Source organism: Anabrus simplex, chromosome 1, assembly GCF_040414725.1.
Source record: "Anabrus simplex isolate iqAnaSimp1 chromosome 1, ASM4041472v1, whole genome shotgun sequence".
In the NCBI taxonomy this organism is placed as follows: Eukaryota; Metazoa; Arthropoda; class Insecta; order Orthoptera; family Tettigoniidae; genus Anabrus; species Anabrus simplex.
The window spans coordinates 985454674-985470201 of NC_090265.1; the positions used below are offsets into that span (position 1 = coordinate 985454674).

The 15528-nt window shown below is 39.5% G+C and overlaps 1 protein-coding gene across 1 annotated transcript in view; it reads right to left on the reverse strand.

The window, feature by feature from the left end:
* Positions 1 to 15528, reverse strand: part of LOC136857698 (spermine oxidase) — a 74094-nt gene that overhangs the window by 55187 nt on the left and 3379 nt on the right. The gene's annotated exons all lie outside the window — the stretch shown is intronic.

The following is a 15528-nucleotide window of genomic DNA, read 5'->3' on the forward strand; positions in this document are numbered from 1 at the left end:
AAAATATGTACATACTGTGTGATATTTCTTAAATCGTTTCAAGACACATTTGTGTATCGATTAAGGTGGCCCAATTGTATATTTTTTTAAATTGGACAGGTCCTGTGGAGACGATGGGATAGGACTGGGCTTGGATTGGGAGGCAAGCAACCATGGCCTTAATTACAGTACAGTCCCAGCATTTACCTGGTGTGCAAATGGGGAAACTATGGAAAACCATCTTCAGGGCTGCCAACAGTGGGGTTCAAATCCACCATTTCCCTGCAACCTCATGGTGACATGACCCAAACCGAACATCCATCTCGCTCGGTACTTGTATTTAATTCCTCGTGTAATAAACAGCATGTTTCTTTGGAAAAAAGATGCATTACCCTTTTTTATTTTTTTAAAATTTAGAAACGAGGCTCAGTTTTTAATATCCCTTCAACTACTGTTGACGAGACATAGGAGTATCAAAAATTTTGCACAGGAAAGAGGTTCTCTAATATGCCAGTAAATCTTCTGATACATGTTTTTCATATTTACGCACTCTTACACACTGCAAATGTGCCAAGACTTGAACTGACAACTTTGCCAACCTGTACTACTCATTCAGGTTTATTAGATATCTGTAGTATGAATTACTTTTATCTATGCAAAATAAAGGCAATATGGTTTATCCAGTAAACTAATAGAAGTATTAAAATTCAGTTGCTTTGAATTTGACCAATTGGTGGATGAAATTGCTCCTAAAGATATATGTATTTATTACCTTTTATTTACTTATTTTTATGACTTTGTCTGCAAGTGTGGCCTTTGTCCGAAAGGACTGAAGTATTTATAGCTCTCAGTTTCCTTTTAGTGTAGGGGGAGTTCTTACGCATAACAACATTTAGTGAGATTAACATTTATATGTGCATCTTTTTGAGAGACAGTCATTTGTTCACTATATTTGGTATTCCATTACTTCATTGACAACAGTCAAGTCAATATGGAAGTGAAGTTGTAAGATAAGATAGTGAATTCTCATTGTTCATTTTATATTGATTCTAGTTATGGGAACTCAAGGCAAACAAAGATTTTAGCCTACAATATACAGTGTGGTTTGTTTTGAGCATTTCAATGTGAATTATTTTAAAGAATCTTCTCTCCTAAAACAAAAGTTAAAAGACTCAGAAATTTCATGAATTGCTTAAAAAAACAAAAGAAAAAATTGCCTAGCCAAACCTGTATTTCTTTGAAGAGAGAAAAGAATGGCTGACAGAGGAAAGTGTAAAGACTGTGGGTGTGAGTGGGAATTAAGGAAGATGAGGGAAGAGAGAGCAAGTTTGTAATGGAGGACAGGAATGAAGTTACGTCTCCCTCAATCAAAGTACAGAATACTGTAGGTAGGCAAGAGGGAGAGGAAGGAAGGGGAAAAGCTGTGGAAGAGAGGTGGGCTAATGTTTTAAGGGGAAGAGAAATAAGGGCTAAGAGTTTTCCACACGGAGTGGGCCCAAGAGAGGTATCGATGAGGAACCAGTATGAGTCACTGCAAGTATATCAGCAGAAGGAAGATCAGGGAAATATTACAGAGGTGGGGGTAGGGCAAGAGGAAGAGAATGGAGGAGGAAATTGGTTCTGCAGGTATCAGGGAGTTAGGGGAGACCAAGAGAGGAAGGGATCTAATGAGGAGGGTGGGGTTGAGGCTCTGGTCACAGGTGACTCAATTGTGAGGCATATGAGGAGTGTGTGGAGAAAAAGGAACCAGGGTAGAGTGTTATCCAGGAATTAGGATAAGGCACTTGCTGATGAAAATAGAAGGGAAGGAGGAGTGTAAGGAGAAGATGGTAACTTTCCATCTTGGTACCAAGAACATAAGACAAGCAGTAATAGGTACTAACATAGTTGGGGATGTGTGGGATCTGGTTATAACAGCATGGAAGAAGTTTAAGGAAGCAGAGATTATTATCAGTGTGATACTGGGTAGGAGGTCTACTGACTGGAGGGAGGTTGGGAATTTAAATGAGTCTATGGAAGGGGTATGTGGAATATTGGGACTGAGATTTGCACATTATAATGGGTGGGTAAGAAATAGGGATCTACATTTAGTTGGCCTTCACTTGAACCGCAATGGTACATATAAGTTAGGAGGTTTGTTTAAAAGAGTTATAGGGAGGTACATTCATAAAAACAGAGAGGACTTTTTTTTTCCTAGTTGTTTTATGTCGCACCGACACAGATAGGTCTTATGGCGACGATGGGACAGGAAAGAGCTAGGAGTGGGAAGGAAGCAGCCGTGGCCTTAATTAAGGTACAGCTCCAGCATTTGACTGGTGTGAAAATGGGAAACCACGGAAAACCATTTTCAGGGCTGCCGACAGTGGGGTTCGAACCTACTATCTCCCGAATACTGGATACTGGCCGCACTTAAGCGACTGCAGCTATCGAGCTCGGTACAGAGAGGACTAGGGAGCGGTGATGACACTATAGGAAGCACAATGTCATGTAAAAAACTGGTAGTAAATTATAGAAGTACTGTAAAGAAAGGAACAGAATCAATCAATCAATCAATCAATCAATCAATCAATCAATCAATCAATCAATCAATCAATCAATCAATCAATCAATCAATCAATCAATCACCACTGATCTGCATTAGATATATATTTACCAGATATTGTAACAGGAATGTTTTTTTGTTTTGTTTTACGTCGCACTGACAGATATATTTATGGCGACAATGGGACAGGAAAGGCCTAGGAATGGGAAGGAAGCGTCCGTGGCCTTAGTTAAGGTACAGCCCCAGCATTTGCCTGGTGTGAAAATGGGAAACCATGGAAAACCATCTTCAGGGCTGCCGACAGTGGGGTTCGAACCCACTATCTCCAGAATACTGGATACTGGCCGCACTTAAGCGACTGCAGCTATCGAGCTCGGTTAACAGGAATGGAATCACGGTTGAGAAGTGATATTATGGATGCGGAAATTTTCTCAAGGAACTGGGGTGTTCAAGTAGGAACACTAGGAGATGGAGTGTTCATACTGGTGAAAGCAGAACTTGTAAGTTACAAAAAAGTTACTTAGGAGAAACATGAAATTCTAGGTGTAAGAATTATCTCTAAAGAGGCAACTTGACGATTTTGGTGTGTAGACACCTGGCAAGGCTGGTGCTGATGCTGATTCAGAATTATTTGATAAGATAATAAGCTGTGTGGGGAACATTACTGTAGCATGTGATCTCAATTTACCAAATGTTAACTGGGAAGGGAATGCGAATAACAGAAAACATGACCAACAAATGGTGAATAAGTTAATATGGGAATGACAGCTGAATCAGTTTGTACAGACAATACACATGCACATGTGACAGAGTGAACCCTGAGCAATAAAGGAAAAGCCCTGCGTTACTGCTCCTCAAACTCTGTAGCCTCAACTTCAATGGAACATTTTATTTTTTTTTTTTATTTTAAAGTTCCTACCTCATTGGCTGCCAGCAGTGAGTGAGGAGATGGGATCTGGATAAGTTAAAGAAAAGAGTGTGAGGGATTGTTTCAAGAAACATGTTGCACAAGGACTAAATGAAAAGGATGAATGAAGCACAATAGAGGAAGAGTTAATAGTCATGAAAAATGAAGTCAGTAGGACTGTTAGAGAAATGTTAGGAAGGAAGAAAAGATCAACTAAGAATCAGTGGATAACTCAGGATATACTAGACTTGATTGATGACAGACAAAAATACAAGAATGCTAGAAATGAAGAGGGCAGAAAAGAATACAGGTGATTACCGAATGAAGTGGATAGAAAGTGCAAGGTAGCTAAGGAAGAATGGCTGAAGGAGAAGTGCAAGGATGTTGAAGGTTGTCGGTCCTAAGAAAGATAGATGCTGCATACAGGAAAATCAAGGAAACCTTTGGAGAAAAGAAACCTAGGTGTATGAATATTAAGAGCTTAGATGGAAAGCCACTTCTAGGAAAAGAAGACAAAGCAGAAAGATGGCAGGAACATATCCAACAGTTGTATCAATGTAAAGACATAGACGGTTCAGTTCTGGAACAAGAAGAGCCTGTTGATGCTGATGAAATGGGAGACCCAATTTTGAGGTCAGAGTTTGACAGAGTTGTGAGAGACCTACAGTAAATAGGAACAAGGCACCTGGAATTGATGACATTCCCGAATTACCGACTGCCTTAGGAGAAACCAGCATGGCAAGTTTATTCTATCTAGTGTGTAAGATGTATTGAACAGGAGAAGTGTCATCCGATTTTTGGCAGAATGTTGTTATACCTATTCCTAAGAAAGCCGGTGCTGACAAGTGTGGAAACTACCACACCATTAGTTTAGTATCTCATGCCTGCAAAATGTTAACACATTATTTACAGAAGAATGGAAAGATAAGTTGAAGCAGAGTTGGAAGAAGATCAATTTGGCTTCAGAAAAAATGTAACTTAGGAACACGTGAAGCAATCCTGACTTTACGTCTGATCTTACAGGATTAAATTAAGAAGGGCAAGCCCACGTACATGGATTTGTAGACCTAGAAAAGGCATTTGATAATGTTGATTGGACCCAAGCTATTTAAGATTCTGAAGGTGATTGGGATCAGATACTGAGAACGAAAAATTATCTACAATCTGTATAAAAATCAGTCTGCAGTGATAAGAATCGAGGGTTTGAAAAAGAAGCAGCAATCCAGAAAGGAATGAGGCAAGGATGCAGCCTATCCCTCCTCCTTTTCAATGTTTCCATAGAACAGGTAATAAAGGAATTCTTGAGGTATTTGGAAAGGGAATCACAATCCAGGGAGATGAAAGCAAAACCTTGAGATTTGCCTATGATATTGTTATTTTATCCGAGACTGCAGAAGATCTTGAGAAGTTGCTGAATGGTATGGACAAAGTCTTGGGAAAGGAGTACAAGATGAAAATAAACAAGTCCAAAACAAAAGCAATGGAGTGCAGTCAAATGAAGGCAGGCGATGCAGGAAATATTAAATTAGGAATGAAGTCTCAAAAGAAGTAGATGAATATTGTTGATGGCAGAAGTAAGGAGGAGATAAAATGCAGACTAGCACAAGCAAGGAAGAGCTATCTTAAGAAAATAAATTTCACTTCAAACAATGATATAGGAATTAGAAAGATGTTTCTGAACACTTACACCTGGAGCGTGGCATTGAATGGAAGTGAAACATGGACTATAACTAGCTCAGAAAGAAAGAGAATAGAAGCTTTTGAAATGTGGTGTTCCAGAAGAATGCTGAAGGTGAGATGGATAGATCGAAACACAAATTAAGAGATACTGAATCAAATTGGCGAGAGGAGATCGATTTGGCTAAATTTGATGAGAAGAAGAGATAGAATGATAGGACACACCTTAAGACACCCAGGACTTGTTCAGTTGGTTTTTGAAAGAAGTGTAGGCAGTTAAGAACAGTAGGGGTAGATCAAGGTATGAATATGACAAGCATATTAGAGCAGATGTAGGATGCAATAGTTACATAGAAATGAAAAGGTTAGCACAGGATAGGGTGGCATGGAGAATGGAGAGCTGCCTCAATCCATTCTATGGACTGATGACGCAAAGAACAAAAAACAACAACTACTTCTATGGTTTTTGGAGACGCAAAGGTACCAGAATTTAGTACTGCAGGAGTTCTTTTACGTGCCAGTTAATCTACCCCCATGGGGCTGATGTATTAGAGCACCTTCAAATACCACCGGACTGAGCCAAATTGGACCTGCCAAATTGGGGTCAGAAGGCCAACATCTCAATCGTCTGAGCTACTCAGCCCAACACCTAGAAGACAGCAGAAATCGTGAGCGACACTATCAATTCATTAAGGCTATCTCCAATGAATCTGTAAAATGAGCACAGATACGAAGAATACGTAACTTAGAACGAAAGGTGCACACACAGACTAGGAGCGGGTATTGTACAGGCTGGGAACTGCACAATGCATGCCAAGCCTTGCAGTAGCTCACATGGCAAGGGCGCGGTGGGAGATGTGAATTTTAAGAATACTAGAAGGTTCAAATCCCGCGCAAGTATTTTGTTTTACCACCAAATGCCTGGAATGTGGTAAGGCTGCATACTTGATAGCTTCCACAGACTGATTATTTACTTGACCCCATAAAGGGCTGTGTATATTGTGGTATAGGGTATAGAGCTGGGTTGGACGAGGATAGGGTGGTGATAATCTGTGGCTAGGACACAGGCAACCAGTTAGCGATGTCGTACACATTTCAAGCTTCACAGACCACAGTTAGGGTGAAGTGTGCCCCATTGGAACGATAACAACATGCAATGGCAGGTAGGTATGCAGATCCACGAACTCCCCTCATTCTTCGAGGCAAGTCATGTCACGTCACAACACAACGCTTATTCACTGCCTCGTGATATATTCCTGCGACGAGTACGTGTATACATTACTCATCTATGGAGAAGCTAAACAGAATGTATACCAGGCACAATGCCTGTATCAAGAATGTTATCTGGATGGACGACAAATGACAGGCATGACATTTCAGAGTGTGGAAAGACGTCTGTGGGCTACTGCATCCCTGGTAAGGACACAGCCTGTTCGAGATCATCCTGTGATGTCTGCTCAAAATAAAGAGGTTGTGTTGGATGCTATCCGGCATAACCTTCACACTAGCACACAGGCCATTGCATAGAGGACAAACATTATTATTATTATTATTATTATTTTTTTTTTTGCAAGTTGCTTTACGTTGCACCGACACAGATAAGTCTTATAGCGACGATGGTACAGGAAAGGGCTAGGAATGGGAAGGAAGCGGTCGTGGCCTTGATTAAGGTACAGCCCCAGCATTTGCCTGGTGTGAAAATGGGAAACTACAGAAAACCATCTTCAGAGCTGCCGACAGTGGGGTTTGAACTTACTATCTCCTGAATACTGGACGCACTTAAGCGACTGCAGCTATCGAGCTCGGTGGGGGGGGACAAACATCAGCGTCTGTTTGGAAATATTGCATACCCGGTGGTTTCACCCGTACCATCTACATTTTACACCAGGAGTTCCATGGTTGATTTCAAAGCCCAGGTGGCATTCTGTCAATGGACCCTACAGCATATGGACACTGATCCTGCTTCTTAAGCATCTGTCTTATTTAAGGATGAAGCATGGTTCCACAAGAATGGAACTGTTAATCGCCACAATATTTATTACTGAAGTGTGGATAATCCCCATTGGGTATGACAGGCAGCTTTTCAGGTACAGTGGGGCGCGAAAGTATGGTGTGGCATCATGGGTTATCACTTCCTTGGTCCCCATTTCTTTGAGGGACCTCTGATGAGAGGACACTATCTGTGGTTTCTCCAAGATCAACTACCACCGTTCTTGGAACATGCATCACTCCTTGATCTCTGCATGATGTGGTTTCAATATGATGGAGCACCATGACATGCAGTGGTCATCAGGAACTATTTCCATGCGACATCTGATAAATGGATAGGAAGGGAAGGACCTGTCCCCTGGCCAGCCAGATTGCCTGACCTTTTTTTTTTTTTGCTACTTGCTTTACGTTGCACCGACACAGATATGTCTTATGGCGACGATGGGATAGGAAAGGCCTAGGAAGTGGAAGGAAGCGGCCGTGGCCTTAATTAAGGTACAGCCCCGGCATTTGCCTGGTGTGAAAATGGGAAACCACGGAAAACCATCTTCAGGGCTGCCGACAGTGGAGCTCGAACCCACGATCTCCCGATTACTCCCGCACGTAAGCGACTGCAGCTATCGAGCTCGGTTGCTTGATCTTATGCCCCCTGGATTTTTCTCTGTGGGGCCATGTAAAACAACTAGTATAAGCAGAGGAACTGGCCAAACCCGGTCACTTTAGACAGCTCATCACCGAGGAATGCTGATCTGTTACACTGGAGATGTTGCAACATGCCATATGGTCCTTACAACATGGCGCGCTACTCTGAATCAAACACGGAGGTACTGCATTAAAAAAAGGAGGTAACTGAAATCCTGTCACATATTTCCTAACCTCTTCCAACCCAGCCCCATACCATATGCCACCATACCAACGGCCCTTTTCAGGGCAAATAACTCAGTCTGCGGAAACTTAAGTAAGCAACCTTGCTGTATCCCAGGCAAAAGGCTGTAAAAAAAAAAAAAGAACAACTTCTGTGGGATTTGAACCTCCTAACCCTCGAACACTGTTCACTTTCAAATCCTCAATCGCACCCCAGCCAAGTGAGCTATTGTGAGGATTCACATGCAGCGAGCAGTTCCCAGTTTATTCAATACCTGTTCTTAGTCTGTGTGTGCACATCCAGTTGTAAGTTACATGTTATTCATATCTGTGCTAGTTTTACGGATTCATTTGGGGTACTCAAAATGACCGCGTATCTCGTTATCTTATCCCGGTTTAGGGAGAGGGACCGATGTATTTCAGAATTGTAATAAATGTGGTAGGGTGCATAAAACAAGACTGCAAGGGACAGGTGAACCATCTGGTATAAATGATACGAGTAAAAAAACTGGAATCACAAATAAGGCTATTTTCAAGATAGTGAGCGACTACAAAAAGGTGGTATGGATAGCCAGTAATGGTATGATGGTAAACAAGATGAAAAGTCAGGTTGTGAGTTTCACCAATCGAGAAAAAGTCCTCTCAGTTTTAATTACTTCGTTGATGGGGTGATAGTACCTCATGGGGATCACTGTAAATAACTAGATGCTAATATAAGGAATGATCTTCATTGGGACAATCACATTAATGAGGTTGTGAAGAAAGATTACCGATCATTTCACATGGTTATGAGGTTATTTGGGGGTTGTAGTAAGGATGTAAAGCAGAGGGTATGTAAGTCACTGGTAAGCCACCAGTTAGAGTATGGTTCCAGTGTATGGGACCCGCACCAGGATTACCTGATTCAAGAACTGGAAACAATCCAAAGAAAAGCAGCTCGATTTGTTCAGGGTGATTTTCAAAAAAAGAGTAGCGTTACAAAAATGTTGCAAACTTTGGCTGGGAAGACTTGAGAGTAAGGAGATGAGATGCTCGACTAAATGGTATATCAACTATCAATATCATAACAGTAAATTTATTAGTAAACAACAGGAAAAAATAGACAGGTAAAAAACTATTTTTGACAATTTGGTCACAGAAATAGGCGACTAACAAACATGGTAAGCAATCTTGCCATGGTGTGATGACCTTGAACAATATTCAAGGTCTAACACTGTTGAATTATTTGGTGTTCCCGAGTCTCCCAATGAGGATACTGTGCAGACTGTTATCAATATAGGCAAGGCTTAAGACTTAGATTTGAAGGAGGATATGATTGATGTTTGTCATTCATTTGAAAACATCACTAGTTGCCCAACTTCTGGAATTATAGTTAAATTTGTTAGAAGAACCCATAAAGAAAAAAAATCACTCGCCAGGCGCAAGGTCAGGCAAAACTTATCCACAACCCAGCTCAGCATGTCAACTCCCAATCTAATGTATATCAATCAGTCACTTGCCCCAGCTAGAAGAGTTTTATTTGCAAAGGCGAAGCAGTTGCGACATGAAAAGGACTATAAATACCTCTGGGTTGGTAGAAGTGGAAAGATCATGATTAGGAAGGTAGAGGGAGGCCCTATACTTGTTATCAGTAATAACAAGGACCTGAGTAAGCTGTGCTCTCCACATTTTTGCATATACTTAATTTTTTCTTTGAAATTATTGGGTTAATTTTGTGTAAATATTTGCTCTTTTTTTTTTGAATTTATCTTCTACTGATATTTGATGATGTCTGGGAATGAATTAACCATTTATTATAAAAATGTTCATGGCCTAAGAACAAAAACTGCTGCATTTCTTGTGATTATGATGTAATTATACTGACAAAGATTTTTGGGTCAGAGTATCATGGATAGTGAGTTCTGCGATGATTGCTATGTAGTGTTCAGAAACGACAGGGATCTGATTTTATCTGGGAAGACTAGAGGTGGTGGAGTTTTAGTAGATTTCAAAAAGGGGTACTAATCCAAACTGCATTCTAATTATAATGAGCAACGGTGTGAGTCAATAACTTATAACATTCAGGGTCATACTGGAGAGTTATTCATAAATGCAGTGTACATTACTCCCTCTTCTAAACTTTCTGTATACAAAGGATACTTTAATTACGATATGTTCAAAACTTAGAGGGTCTTATAATATCTGATTGCCTTATTGTCAGCAATTTCAACATACCTGAAGTTATTGTCAGTTTAATGAAGGCTCAATGACCATCTCGTCGTCTATTTCAGTTCATCTCATATCCTGGATTGACATCATGTAACAATATTCAAAACTGTAATTTCAGGACATTACATTAATTCAATTGGTGTTCACATTGATTTATTCGCCGGCACTAGATTGTTCAATAAGCAAATAAAGTCTATTTTTTACTATAGGCCTATCATAATCATTATTAAATTCCTTTTTGCTGTAATGCTAGGTACTTATAAGCTTTTGGTTTCTGTGTTCTTTTTTTCCTACCTTGTTTAGATATTTTCTATGGCTGATCTATAGCCTATATTAATACGTTTTTCATTTGTACGAGGGTGAATCATAAAGGAAGTTACCCTTCCAAGTTCTGGCCGTTTATGAAACCCTACACATAGGCAACACGTCTATGACAACATACAATGTAAGTTCACTTTTCCACACAGTCCCCAAGAGAGTGTAAACATTTCTTGGAATGGTCAACGAACTTTTCGATTCCGAATATGCAGAAAATCACCTCCAGCGCTATGTCCGTGAGATCCGTGCATCCGGTGTCAAACTCCTTACACCACTTTACAATACCTGGACAAGAAATTTCACGCTCACCACATACAGTAGTGATTTTACGATGAATGTCCGTGCAATTGAGCCATTTAGAACATAGAAATCTGATCGCTGCATGCACCTCCAATTTGGAGTGAACATCCAGCTGACGCGCCACTGAGCCTGCTCTGCACACACAACATGACGGGATACCACAACAACCTTCCTATTGGACGTGTCAGCAGTTACTGTAGCTTGCTCCGCATTGGCCATGGTCACAACTCACAGCGTGTTTTCGCGGCGAGCTAGTGTAACTAACTTTTTGATTTGCCCTCGTAGTATTAATTTTAAATTGTGTTTTGTTTACTAGTTTTTTCTTTTCCTTCTTCTTACTATTATTATTATTACTATTGTTATTTTTGTTTCATGTATTTAAAGAACGAAGAGGTTTCGAGAAGAGAAGAAAGGCCAAGAAGACATAAGATCTATGCAGTCCTCAGATGGCCAAATTAGGAAAAAAAAGTTTTTAAAGTTTAAAACCAATATGTTGTGAAGGGACATAATTAGGGTCAGCCTGTGTACTTTCGTACTAGGGCTATCAAATAAATTTTAAAAAATAAAAATAAATAAATAAATAAATAAATAAATAAATAAATAAATAAATAAATAAATAAATCTGTATACCAAAAGGATATTTTAATATGTTATGCAGTATGAACTCCTATTTTGGGTGTATATTATTTACATTACAATGTACACATTAAGACGACGGTTTTCTAAAAAAATGTGCAAGAGACATCAATTTTAATGGACTCGTGTAATCACAACATATTTGGTCAATTTTCAAGACATGCCAATAGTATTATATTACTGTAGGTGTTGGTGTTTGCAAGTTACATGTAATGTTCTTTTCCTTTTATAATTTAAGGCTGAAGATGATCCAATACAAGGATCGAAACTAGTCTCGATATGTGATTATTAAAAAAATCAATTTTTTTTACAACTTGCTTTACATCGCATCAACATAGATAGGTCTTATGGCGACGATGGGACAGGAAAGGGCTAGGAGTGGGAAGGAAGTGGCCGTGGCCTTAATTAAGGTACATCCCCAGCATTTTCCTGGTGTGAAAATGGGAAACCATGGAAAACCATCTTCAGAGCTGCCAACAGTGGGGTTCGAACCCACTATCCCCGAATACTGGATACTGGCTGCACTTAAGCGACTGCAGCTATCAAGCTCGGTGATATGTAATATATAATATTAACATATTATATGCCCGACTCGTTGGCTGAACGGTCAGTGTACTGGCCTTCTGTTCAGAGGGTCCCGGGTTCGATTCCCGGCCGAGTTGGGGATTTTAACCTTAATTGTTTAATTCCAATGGCACGGGGGCTGGGTGTATGTGTTGTCTTCATCATCATTTCATCCTCATCACAACGCGCAGGTCGCCTACGGACGTCAAATAGAAAGACCTGCACCTGGCGAGCCGAACCCTTCCTGGGATATCCCGGCACTAAAAGCCATACGACATTTCATTTTCAACATATTATATAAAGTACTGAATAGGTGGACCTTCCCATCCTTGTTGATAGTGATAAATCTTAAATATGGACGAAAATGAAATTAATTTCATAAGTGGTATATTCTAAGCCGTGAGTGGAGAGATTTTTTTTTTTCCCTTCTTCTAGAAGTTGGTTTGAGTCGCACAGACACAGATAGGTCTTATGGAGACAATGGGATAGGAAAGGGCTAGGAGTGGGAAGGAAGTGGCCTTGGCCTTAAGGTACAGCATTTGCCTGATGTGAAAATGGGAAACCATGGAAAACCATGGAAAACCATCTTCAGGGCTGTTGACAGCGGGGTTCGAACGCACTGTCTCCTGGATGCAAGCTCACAGAGTGGAGAGATGGCATAGAATGACGAGGAATAAGCTTGAGTAGAACTCTTAAAAGTAGGAAAGATTATAATATGGAGATAAACTTGAAATTGAAGAGGACAAATTGGAGCAAATATTGATTTACAGGACACGGAGTAAGGAATTGGAATAATTTATCAAGGAAAATGTTTTTTAAAAACATTTAAGAAAAGGCAAGGTAAAGAACTGATAGGGAATTTGCCAACTGGGCGACAGCCCTAATTACAGATCACTGATGACTGACTATTTAAGATTTCTTTCCTTACTCGGTCATCCATTATCACAATCATTTTGCTCTTCTCTGCACTGAATTTCATACCGCATTTCAAAATTTTCTCATTCAGCATGCCCAGATTGTTCTTGTACTTCCTAAGCATCCTTTCCCCACGCTGTAATATCAGCAAATAGTATTGCCTTCATCTATTTTTCACCAAATGTTACCTTCGAATCCTTCAAAATTTCATCTGTTACCATTAGAAATAATAGTGGTACCAGCAAGTTTCCCTGTTTTAGCTCAGTAACATTTCTAAACCATTCTGTCCTAGCTTTGGTCTGGAACAGCAAAAACATCTGCCATACACTGCAAGTAGAATTTCCATCATTTGTTTGCCAACTCCTTTTCTTACCATTGTTTCCCATACATTTTTCCTAGGTACACTATCATATGCCTTAACTATATTGAGAAATGCCATTACCAGACCTCTGTCATACTCCCAATGTCTTTCCATCAACTGCCTCACACTAAATACGGGGTTATAACGACAAGCTCTTGTTGTCCTCTAATAGCAACTCTACTCCTAGATGTGGACTTCACAGCTGAAGTAACTTTGAAGAAATTACACATATATATTTAAGTTTTCATTCCTTCCCCTGAAGATGTAAGGCAGGCCACTTAGAGGGCAACACCCTCTCACAAGATATGTGTAGTGGCAATTTGAGTTACAGCGAAGGGCGAGATGGAATCGGACGCTGGTTTTACCAAACCGGTAAGCTTAATTTCACCTCTTCTCTTGTGGGTCTGAGTTAACTCATGTAATGTGTTCTTTTCTTGACACTTGGTCTGTGAGAGCTGGATTCCCTTCCCAACAAGATATTATCGTACTGGGCTTGGAAATCATGTGGACCTGTTGTGATTACATTTTAATCTATTAATGCATGAACTCTGTACATGAACTCTGGTTTCTATCAAGCATATTAATCAGTGAATTTTCTATAATATTTTCTTCATATGGAAACCTCAAGTGCAGGGATTATGTGTAAATGCCCCTACAGCTTTGGATGTGTTTCTCATGTTAGCCCACCTTGACCAAACTATTTTGAACTATATGATATCCTACACCTAGGACATAAAAGAACGACCTTCTTGTAATACTACAACATTGTGTGTCAAACGGTTTTGGAGGGATGAACAATTTCATTTCTAGAGCTAACTCTATTACCCCTTAGAAGTGGAAGGTTTTAAAATAGTTCATATTTCACACCTAGGATATAAAACGTATACTGCCAATTGGAATTTTGTTTTCGTACGTTAAACGGTTTCGGAGGAATGGATATTTTTATTTTCGGAGCTTAACATCCATTTAACTCCCTGGGGAGTTATATTTTTATTTTTATCAAACTTCTGTTATTTAATACCTAGGATATAATTTGAAATTTTAACTTTGTAAGTCAAACAGTTTTAGAGAAGTGAATATTTTTGTCGTCAGGTCATACAGACATATGATCACACAAGAGACTTGTTCCTGATATACAAATGCATAAAATCTGATGTGCTGCTACGTGGTAGGCCTATTTGCAAAGACAAACTTTATATGTATTGTCATTTGCAGAAAAATACCCAGGATGTACATCATATTGTGGCTTTTTCTCTTTGGTTGTTACTTCAGTGAAAAATACACTACAGCAGTCACATACAAAACATGCTACTACTGTCAAGATAAATGATACCTGATTTATAATTTTCAATATCATCTCACTTTTAAAATATTTACTATAATTTTTAAATATTCTGTAAAACAATTTTTATTTTATATTCATGTTTACAGCATTGTTATGACATCACAGATGAGTAGACATGGTAATGTTGTGAACAAGGAGTTAGCAACGATTCTAAATAGTTAACTTGAGCTTGATTCTAAGTTATGAATTTAAGACCAGTAGGACTAAAAATGTAAAGTCAGTTTCATGTAACAAATTCAAAAATAAAAGCAGGATTAAAGACTGTGATACGGCATCTGCATGGAAGCATACTTTCACAATATTTGGGGCTGAAGATTACAATGACCCAACCACTGTAGCCCTATATAAAATAACGATAAAAATAAAGGAACTGGTTCAATGATCAAACTATAATCATTTAAAGATACTCATTTGATGTTCCCATAACTGTTACTGGTGTTTAATTATATATATATATATATGTCTTTTCACGAGAGTTTAATCCTGATGTATAAACGGTATGTCCATGCCTCCGCCAAAGAAAGAGTTGTGATTGGCTGAGCGTGTAGTACCGACCTCCACCCCATCAACATCTCGTGTTCGGACGTACAGGGCTGCGCATCGCATACAATAAAAGTGCACATATCTGAACTTCTGAATAAACAACTAAACCTGGATTCTGTTCACTTAGTTTATTGAACACATTCACAATGCACTGCCTATGGTCACTTGTGAGCGGTTTTTCTCTTTTGTGCTTCACTACACGCGATGTTCCTACCTCTTGCTCCATTTCTCTCACTATGAATACTGACACTGACTGCTGCTGCAAGATGCAACACCTTATCTCCACGCTGTACAGCTTGGGACTTTCCCTCATACGAGAAGGCTACCTGTATTACAACACGCCTTGTGCCTTCATTTTTCGTTATTTAATCACTATTTTA